The sequence below is a fragment of the Corvus kubaryi genome, unplaced genomic scaffold, assembly GCF_017639235.1.
Source record: "Corvus kubaryi isolate FWS band 111438036 unplaced genomic scaffold, C.kubaryi_AGA036_p1.0 37398, whole genome shotgun sequence".
NCBI classification, from domain to species: Eukaryota; Metazoa; Chordata; class Aves; order Passeriformes; family Corvidae; genus Corvus; species Corvus kubaryi.
Genome location: NW_024581137.1, coordinates 29465233 through 29472815, shown reverse-complemented (window position 1 = coordinate 29472815; position 7583 = coordinate 29465233). Strand labels below are relative to the sequence as shown.

Below are 7583 nucleotides of genomic sequence, written 5' to 3'. Positions count from 1 at the left end.
GAGCACAATAGTTGTAGGCAAGTCACAAATAAATTATATTCATAGGCTTTAAATATTTTATTATTTTTTTTCCCTGAGGCTGAGGGGTGGTAATTCAGTCTCCTATGCCTCTCCCACAACAGACTTTCACCCAGCCACTCCTAGCTATTTAAGGGCAGATTTTAGACCTTAAAGAAAAATGTCAGCATTCATCGTTACCTACTTAAGTGTGTAAAATAAAAATCCCTATATCCTCACCCATTAGATTAATCACTAAGTTGTTTTATTTCACTTTGCTGTGTTGAACTGGAGGAGGAAGAGGAAATTGCTGAAATATTTTTGTCTCTTTTTTTTTTCCTTTGTTTTGAGGTGTTCATGTGTTAGAGTGAAATGAAAACACTAATCAAGGAATAACCAACCTTTCTTACTGTTCCTCTCCTCACACCCATTTTTTTTCCAAAGCCAGACCAGCATCAGCTGTTTGGAGGATGGAGTGGACAGGCAGCTCCAAGAAAGGTGGTTCATAGCCAGAGGAGAGTGGCAGTGGCCTCCTGGGACCCCTCCAGCAGGATGTGGATGAGGTGGAGGGCAGCTGAGCCCTGCATGGGCTCATTGCTTGGGTATTTAAGCATTGCAGGCCCCTAGCAGGGCTTGGTGGCTGGTCATTTACATCACCTTTGAGTTGCATGCAGATACGATGGCCAGGCAGTCCCTGTGCCCAACTTTTCATAAGACAGCCTATAATAGTAAAGTAATGAATAGAATTTTGAGGTCCAACAAGTTTATGACAAAAGTGCAGGTGTTGAGAGCATTGGGAAGCATACTTCAAAGAAACTGACAGTTTGATGCTTTCCAAAAAAGCAAGATTAAGATTTCAAAACTTGTGACAGAATTACAAGTTCTTAAGGTTTATCTCTTTCTCTACTCTTCTTGCTTTGGCCTGAGTGAATCCCAGACCATCCTATTTTAGTTGTAGAGAGTATTTTCTTGAATCCTTTTAAAACCAATCAAAAAAGTATTTTCCTTAGCACTTATTTTCCCTCTGAAATATATAATATTAAGATTCTTTGCTCATAAGAACTAGGTTATGCATTTTAAAGAGAGGAAGAGAAAATAACAAAATAAAAAATTTTAATGAATTGTTGAATATTTTTATATTCAAAGACCTGAAAATGAAAGCTTAATTTATTTTTTAAGTGATTTTGTTCCACTGTAGCCACAGTAAATGGCATTTAATGGAATAAGGTAGAATAATAAAAATACCGAGAAGAACAGTTGATCAGAGACATAAACAAAGTTTTTCTGTTATCTATGTTAGGGAAAAATGAAGTTGAGAGTTGTGAAGAAAAACATCATAAGAGAACTGATCTGTTAACATTGGGAGTTCAACTTCTAGAATGTTTTTCATCTTTAAGGAAAAAATGCTTACTGCTGTACAAGAATCGGCTACACTATTTTTCTTGTTTTCAACAAGAAAATTGTATGGTTTACAAGTGGAAAAAGCAAGACATAGAGAGGCAAAAATATTTTGTAACCATGCCACAATAGGAGCTAAGAAGTGAATTAGAGTATTTTAAACCTGGCAATATTCATAGTCAAACATAATCAGTTTATTTGCATGTAAGTGGAATTTTTTTGTGTAAAGACTTCCCTGTAATCTCCTACAGAAAGCAGGAATGCATGCATTCTTTAAAATGAAACTGCATGCTCTTGGTTTAGGCTTATTATTTTTTACAATGTACCTTTACATTGAGGAAGTTTTGTGTTTCTTAATAGCGAACTATAACATGTCTTCTTAGCTGAGAGAAATTGCCCACTTTCTGTTGAAAAGGTCAAAAATAAACTGGAAATTTCCATGTTGATAAGAAAGCCTGAAAGCAAAAAATATCATACATGAGGTAATGCAAAATGTATGTTGCTGTGACAGGCTCTTAGCCAGAGTTGTTCTGAGCTGATCCTACCTTTTTTCTGCCCTGCTCTCTCCTTTCCCATCTTTTTCTTCTTTCCCATTCTTCGTGGCTCCAAACCTAAAGATGGCCAGATATGAAATGCTGCCAGTCACGGCTCCTAAGCTTCAAAAGGATCTCTCATCAGCAGAGACAGAGGCTCTTTTGTGTAGCTTTTGGAAGTGGCTCTGGCTGCTTCCGCGCAGGCAGGGAACTCCGGAGCTTCTCCTCACTCCAGCCTCTCAATGCACCATCTGGACGTCGGAGGGATTTTTGTGTATCTTTCCCGCAAGGCTTCAGGCGAGGTAAGGCTGCAGTCAGTACGATGGTCTGCAGGGAGATGTCATTCTAGATGAATGAATACAAAGAAATGAGCCTCTGCATTTCGGTCCATCTCCCCAAAAGGTACTTTTGGCCGTGTGTTTTGCCAGCTCAGAGTAATCTTAAAACTACTGGAAACATGCTAAACTTGTGCTGGGAATTCATCACCAAATGGATGCATCACCATGGGTACTGTAACAGAAAAACTGAAAACCAAACTAAATAGAGGTAGTGCTAAAATATTTAGTTTAATACCATTGTCATGGGTTTCTGAGGGTCAGGAAATACTACTGTGCTTTCTGAGAGCTGGGATTTTATAGGAACTGTCATGATTTCACAAGGCTTTGCTCTAATTTTTTGTGTTCTGCTCTGTGAAAACGTGGGGCCAAAGTTCTGCTATACTGTCAGGCCAGTTAATACTACTTAGCAAGGGCAGACAATGTGTCAAATGCAGGATCCGGGAAGAGGTGACCCTTGTCTTTTGAGCAGGTGATACAAATTGGGTGAGAAGGCATCATAAGAACAGCCACAGTCAATCAAACCTCAGATCTGTTTAATTCAGTACTTTGTAAGCTAAGATGGCTAGCAGGGAATACTTAGCAAGGATATAAATCATAGTGTAAATACAGAAACTGTTTTTCTGTAATACAGCTTATGAGCTGGGAGAGCGGGAAGAGAGTCGCTGAATGAGGCTGTGAAAATCCTCTTGCATCTCTTGCAGTACAGAATTTTAAATTGCCTGTGATTTACTCTTATGCAGAAAGATAGTGTTTATCAATGGCTTTGCAAACATTAAACCTTGCATTTACTTTCTCTCTGCTTTCTGGCAGCTGAAGTTTAGCACCACTGCTCTCTGGGGCCAGAGGTTCCCCGAGGCAGGTGCGGTGTCTTTCTGTGTGTCGGCAGCAGAGTGCCAGTTCTCCCTGGGGCTTTCACGTGCTCCTATTCACCACTGGTTCTTCCACTTCACAGATCCAGAAGACCTTACCCCTGGTCAGTGGTTCACGGTATCCATGCCTCTATAGATCATGTGACTGAAGTTCTTGTTTTTGATGTCAGCATAAGGGACTGGAATTGTAGGAGTGAAGTTGACAACCTTCTGTAGTGACTTAGATGTGATTACTGATCACTAATAAATCTGGGCATACATTTTTGAGAAAGAAGCAACAATCAAGGAAGAAAACTCTCTTGGGGAACTCTTACACCCTTCTTTGTGGATCTGAGGGACCTGTGAAATTGTAAAGCTCGTGACCTCTTCATGTCCCCTGCTCAAAGAGGAGGTATACAGGCACGAAAAGTTTCTTGCACAGTTTCTTGGGTTATTACTACATTTTTTTCATGTGTGTTTCATGAGTGGAAGCACTTTGGGATGTACTTTCTAGTATTTTAACCAAAGGGGAACCTAAATATTTTGTGCTGTGAGTTACCTTTTAAAGATACTTCCAGATACTCTCAGAAAATGCTCCTGGAACGTTTGACCATTTAAAACAAAAGATCATACTGAGTCTAAATCATCAGAACCTTTTTACACCTCATGGCTAAAAGATTTTCAGGGCACACAAAGGCACTACTGAAGGCAGAGCTGAGCAGTACAGCAAGGAGAGAGTTTGCTGACAGTGCAGTGTGCACTGCACAGTGGGTACAAGATGGTGCAGCTCTTTCCCCTTCCCTAGGCAGCACTCTAGCATATTAACAACTTTTATTCAGCATTTAACAAGACCATCACTGTGTCTTGGCTGCATTTCTGGGCAATGACGTTCTGACACTACCTCAGGGTAGAAATGCTTTAACTGTAACACAAATGTACCTTACAATAATGGAAAATCCTTTAGCAAGATGGAGAGTAATGCACTCCAAACAGAGGAGCTACTCTGGTGGCCCCAAGCTGACATCTCCCAGTGCAGCCAGAAAGACAAATTCACAACAGTAGCAGTATTTTACAATAATTTACATGAAAACCCCCCAGAATAACAGAACTGGGGGTTACTTCGAAAACAGAAGAGATTTCTTTTTTTCCCAGCACTAATGATACTGAAATATTTTGTGTAACAATTTTATTGAAATTACACATTTCCTGGAGAAAAAAAAATCCAGTTTTATCCCTTCCTTTTTCATCCATTGCCATTTGGAGGAATCTCTTCTTCCTCAGGAGGCTCTATGCAAATGGTAAAGTTGCTTCATAAATAGAGGATACAGAAGGAATATTAATTTTCCTTCTGATATATGTCACTGGCCAAAGTAACTGAGAGCTTTTCCCCACTGCTTTTACTGTGACTGATTTGTAGGTGGACACATGGATAAACCAATGGAATACTGTTACGTTTATAGTGTAAAAGGGCCGAAGACCATTTTGAAAGGTGGTTAAGGTCACAACGTGTGTTGTTCAGCAGCACCTTGGAGCCAAGGAGTCTCTCTCTCTGTGACTCAGCTCCTCCCAGGTATGTGCCTTGGCTGTCTTCCCACTCTGCAGCAATACCTGGGCATGCACCAGCCCCAGAAAGTTGTCCCTGGTCATCCATGGGGTGCAACCATGGGGTCGGACGCTGTGGGGGTGCCAAGGCATGTCACACGCTGTTTGGGCAACTGAGGAGCCTGTTGCAGGATAGGGATATGGGGGAAGAGAGGTACTGCAGAATGCAGTAGCCTCACATTTTCCACAGCCTGAATGTTAGCGTATAGCAAAGACTCAGGTGTGTCATACACATGGCTCCGAGCATCAGAGCCTCCCGAAGGTACTCCTCCCTCCACCTTCTTTTCTCTCAAAAAATATAAAGGGTTTATTAATTAGCAGTGGATGTTGCCATACAAGGGAATTTAAATACTTACAAGATCTCTACGACCCAGACCAGTGTGGCCCAGCAGAGCTGTCTGGGAGCAACTGTCCGTGAATGCCATTGCAAGGAGATGTGGAAGGGCCATTGGACACCAACAGGCAATACCTTCGTCTGCATTTGCAAACGGCCTGAGACAAAGCAGCCAAAACTATTTACTGCTTTTGCCTCCACATTAAGGGCATGGAGTGGGAGGCTGGAGGCATGTAATATCTGCTGCATGTGATGCTCACCGCAGAGAGCAGAGAGTTATTATCATCTCTGTGGCCTAGGCAGCAGGGGGTTATTCTGGGAACCAGCAACAATGGCTAATGTGTTTGAGCTATTTAGGCTTTAGAGCAGTGAGGTTTTCTTGATTCCCAGTGTTCTAATCCAAATTTGCAGGTCTTTGCAACAGTGACCTACAGATCTTTACCAAAACTAATTCAATCTCTTCTGCTTTCAGGCAAAAGAGTAGTTTGGTAGTCTCCTGATGCAATCTTGCTGTTTATTATAGGTATAATTGCCCTGACCAAGCAACTCTGATGCCTTTTGTATTTACCCAAGTTTTGCACACTTGAATGGTAATGCAAACTCAGGCACAGAGATATAAACCATGGAGCCTCTTGTACTTATTTTCAAACATCGCATCATCTTGCTGTCTGCTTTTGCTCTAATTTGTGGGACTCCTTGTACTGAGAACATGGCCTTGGAGATTTTTGCCTCAGGTCTCTTGTGGTATATTTGATTCCTCATGGTGTTCACAATGACAGAGGCCCTTTCAAGATTCAGTCCGAACTGGTGAATTTTTTGACTGTAATATTCCAGTTGCTTTGTAAAGGCTGACTTCAGGGACTTGGCATAGTCTAGCTAGGTGAGTGTTTGCCCTCAGTTCCTAGGAATTATTAACAGGGTCCCCTCGTGTCTCAGCCGCAAAACTGCATGATCAGATAGAACTGATAGACCAAGTCTGATAGAACTCCTTTTCTAGGTTATGTGGTAAAAATCACATCTCTACAGGCACAAAGGAGCCCAGGGACAAGATGGCAGGCAGGAGAACTCAGTCAGAGAAAGGGACATGGTCTCTCCCAGGGCTGTCTCAGCAGTGCCTTCAGCCCCATGTGCCAGGGATGACACCCAACACTGGTGATGGCTGCTCCCGAGACCACTCTGGACTGAGGGGGATGCTGCCTAGGAGTGTGGGATATATTACAGGAGCCAGGGGAAGAGTATTTTGGGATCACACAAGATGTACTATGGGAGGTTTAGGGGAGTTAAGGAGAGGGATAAAGGAAGGCTGGGGAGGAAGAAATGTCTGGGAAAATAGTCACGGCTGGTTGTAGGTAACGAAGCTGATCGTCATCCAGATTTTCTGGCCATCCCCTGCTCTTGACCAGCTCATTGTGTCCTACCTTATTATTAACTCAATTTCTAACTATTTTCCTTTGTGAGGGGACTGCCTGCTGTGTGCATGTGTGTTGGGAGGTCTGCATGACAGTAGCTGAAGCTGGGCCATGGTCAAGTGAACCACATGGCTGTGGAGCCAGCAGTCACACTGAGTGAGAGTGTACAGTGTTTGATAGCTAGCAGATATCAAACTGGTGTAGCCAGCAAGTTGAATAACTGTCTTAGGAGCCAGATTCCAAAGCAAACATAAGATATGTGTGCCACTGTGTGTGAGACCGCCAGAGGAGTTGGCTACATGGCGACCGGGAGGTCCAGAGCCACTGCTGGAGACCTTGTGGTGTCTGGTGCTGACTGAGACCTGTGTGTTGGCGTGTGCAAGAGGGCTCTAACCCAGGCTTTTGTGTCTCTGTGCCAGCACCTGGGGTGACTGGGATCCATGGACAGCTTCTGTGCAGACCAAGTGTCTGGGCTGGACAGCTGCTGCAGGGATTTCCCCTGTACATACGCACATTCTGTTAACAGACCTTCCTCCTGGTGTGCCAGGGAGGTGAACAGCATGAGGCTGCTGTGCATGCTGAGGTGCCTGCCTGTGCTGATCTCTGTGGCTGGCTAGGTAGATACGTGTGGTGCAGTGTCTGTGTGTGCCTACTGTCCTCACTGGACCTGGGCACATGCCAGGGACAGCCTTGCCTTTCTTTGGCTGCTGGATTCAGAAGCTCCCTATCAGCCTTTTTTTCCCTCACCTTCTTTTAAAAGTCATTCTCACATGGAGTACAGCACTCAGCTTGCTGCAGTATAATCTCATAACCAACCTCTTATTAATAAAAATCTGTGTAAAACTTCATTTGACATACAGTGTTGTAATAAAAAGCTGCCTTTTGAGTCTTTCTGACTCTTCCCTATTTTGAAGGCACTTGCTGCTAGCAAATAAAATGTGAAACCTTTCTTTGACACCTATTCTGATGTCTACACTGTTTCAAATAGCTTTCCAGAATTTTCACTGCCTGTTTGGTCCTAGGAATAGGTGTTGATCAGCCATCAGTTGAACCCTAAGTGTGACAGTTGATGCACACATAGGGACAAGCATCGATTAACTTCTTCATGAGACAAAAAGTGTGTC

At 42.9% G+C, this 7583-nt stretch overlaps 2 long non-coding RNA genes across 7 annotated transcripts in view; one reads left to right on the top strand and one right to left on the bottom strand.

The window, feature by feature from the left end:
* Positions 1 to 1128: 1128 nt before the first annotated feature.
* Positions 1129 to 7583, bottom strand: part of LOC121672039 — a 130307-nt gene continuing 123852 nt past the window's right edge. For 5 of the 6 annotated variants that reach the window (XR_006018735.1, XR_006018739.1, XR_006018743.1 and 2 more), the window contains 2 exons: positions 1941 to 2273; positions 1130 to 1850 (listed from right to left, as the gene is read on the bottom strand). This is a non-coding gene — a long non-coding RNA (uncharacterized LOC121672039). Of the gene's footprint in view, positions 1851 to 1940; positions 2274 to 7583 lie in introns of all 6 variants that reach the window. The other variant, XR_006018741.1, reaches the window with a different exon arrangement.
* On the top strand, positions 2147 to 7345 carry LOC121672042. The gene is made up of 2 exons (XR_006018745.1): positions 2147 to 2230; positions 3219 to 7345. It is a non-coding gene; the product is annotated as an uncharacterized LOC121672042 (long non-coding RNA).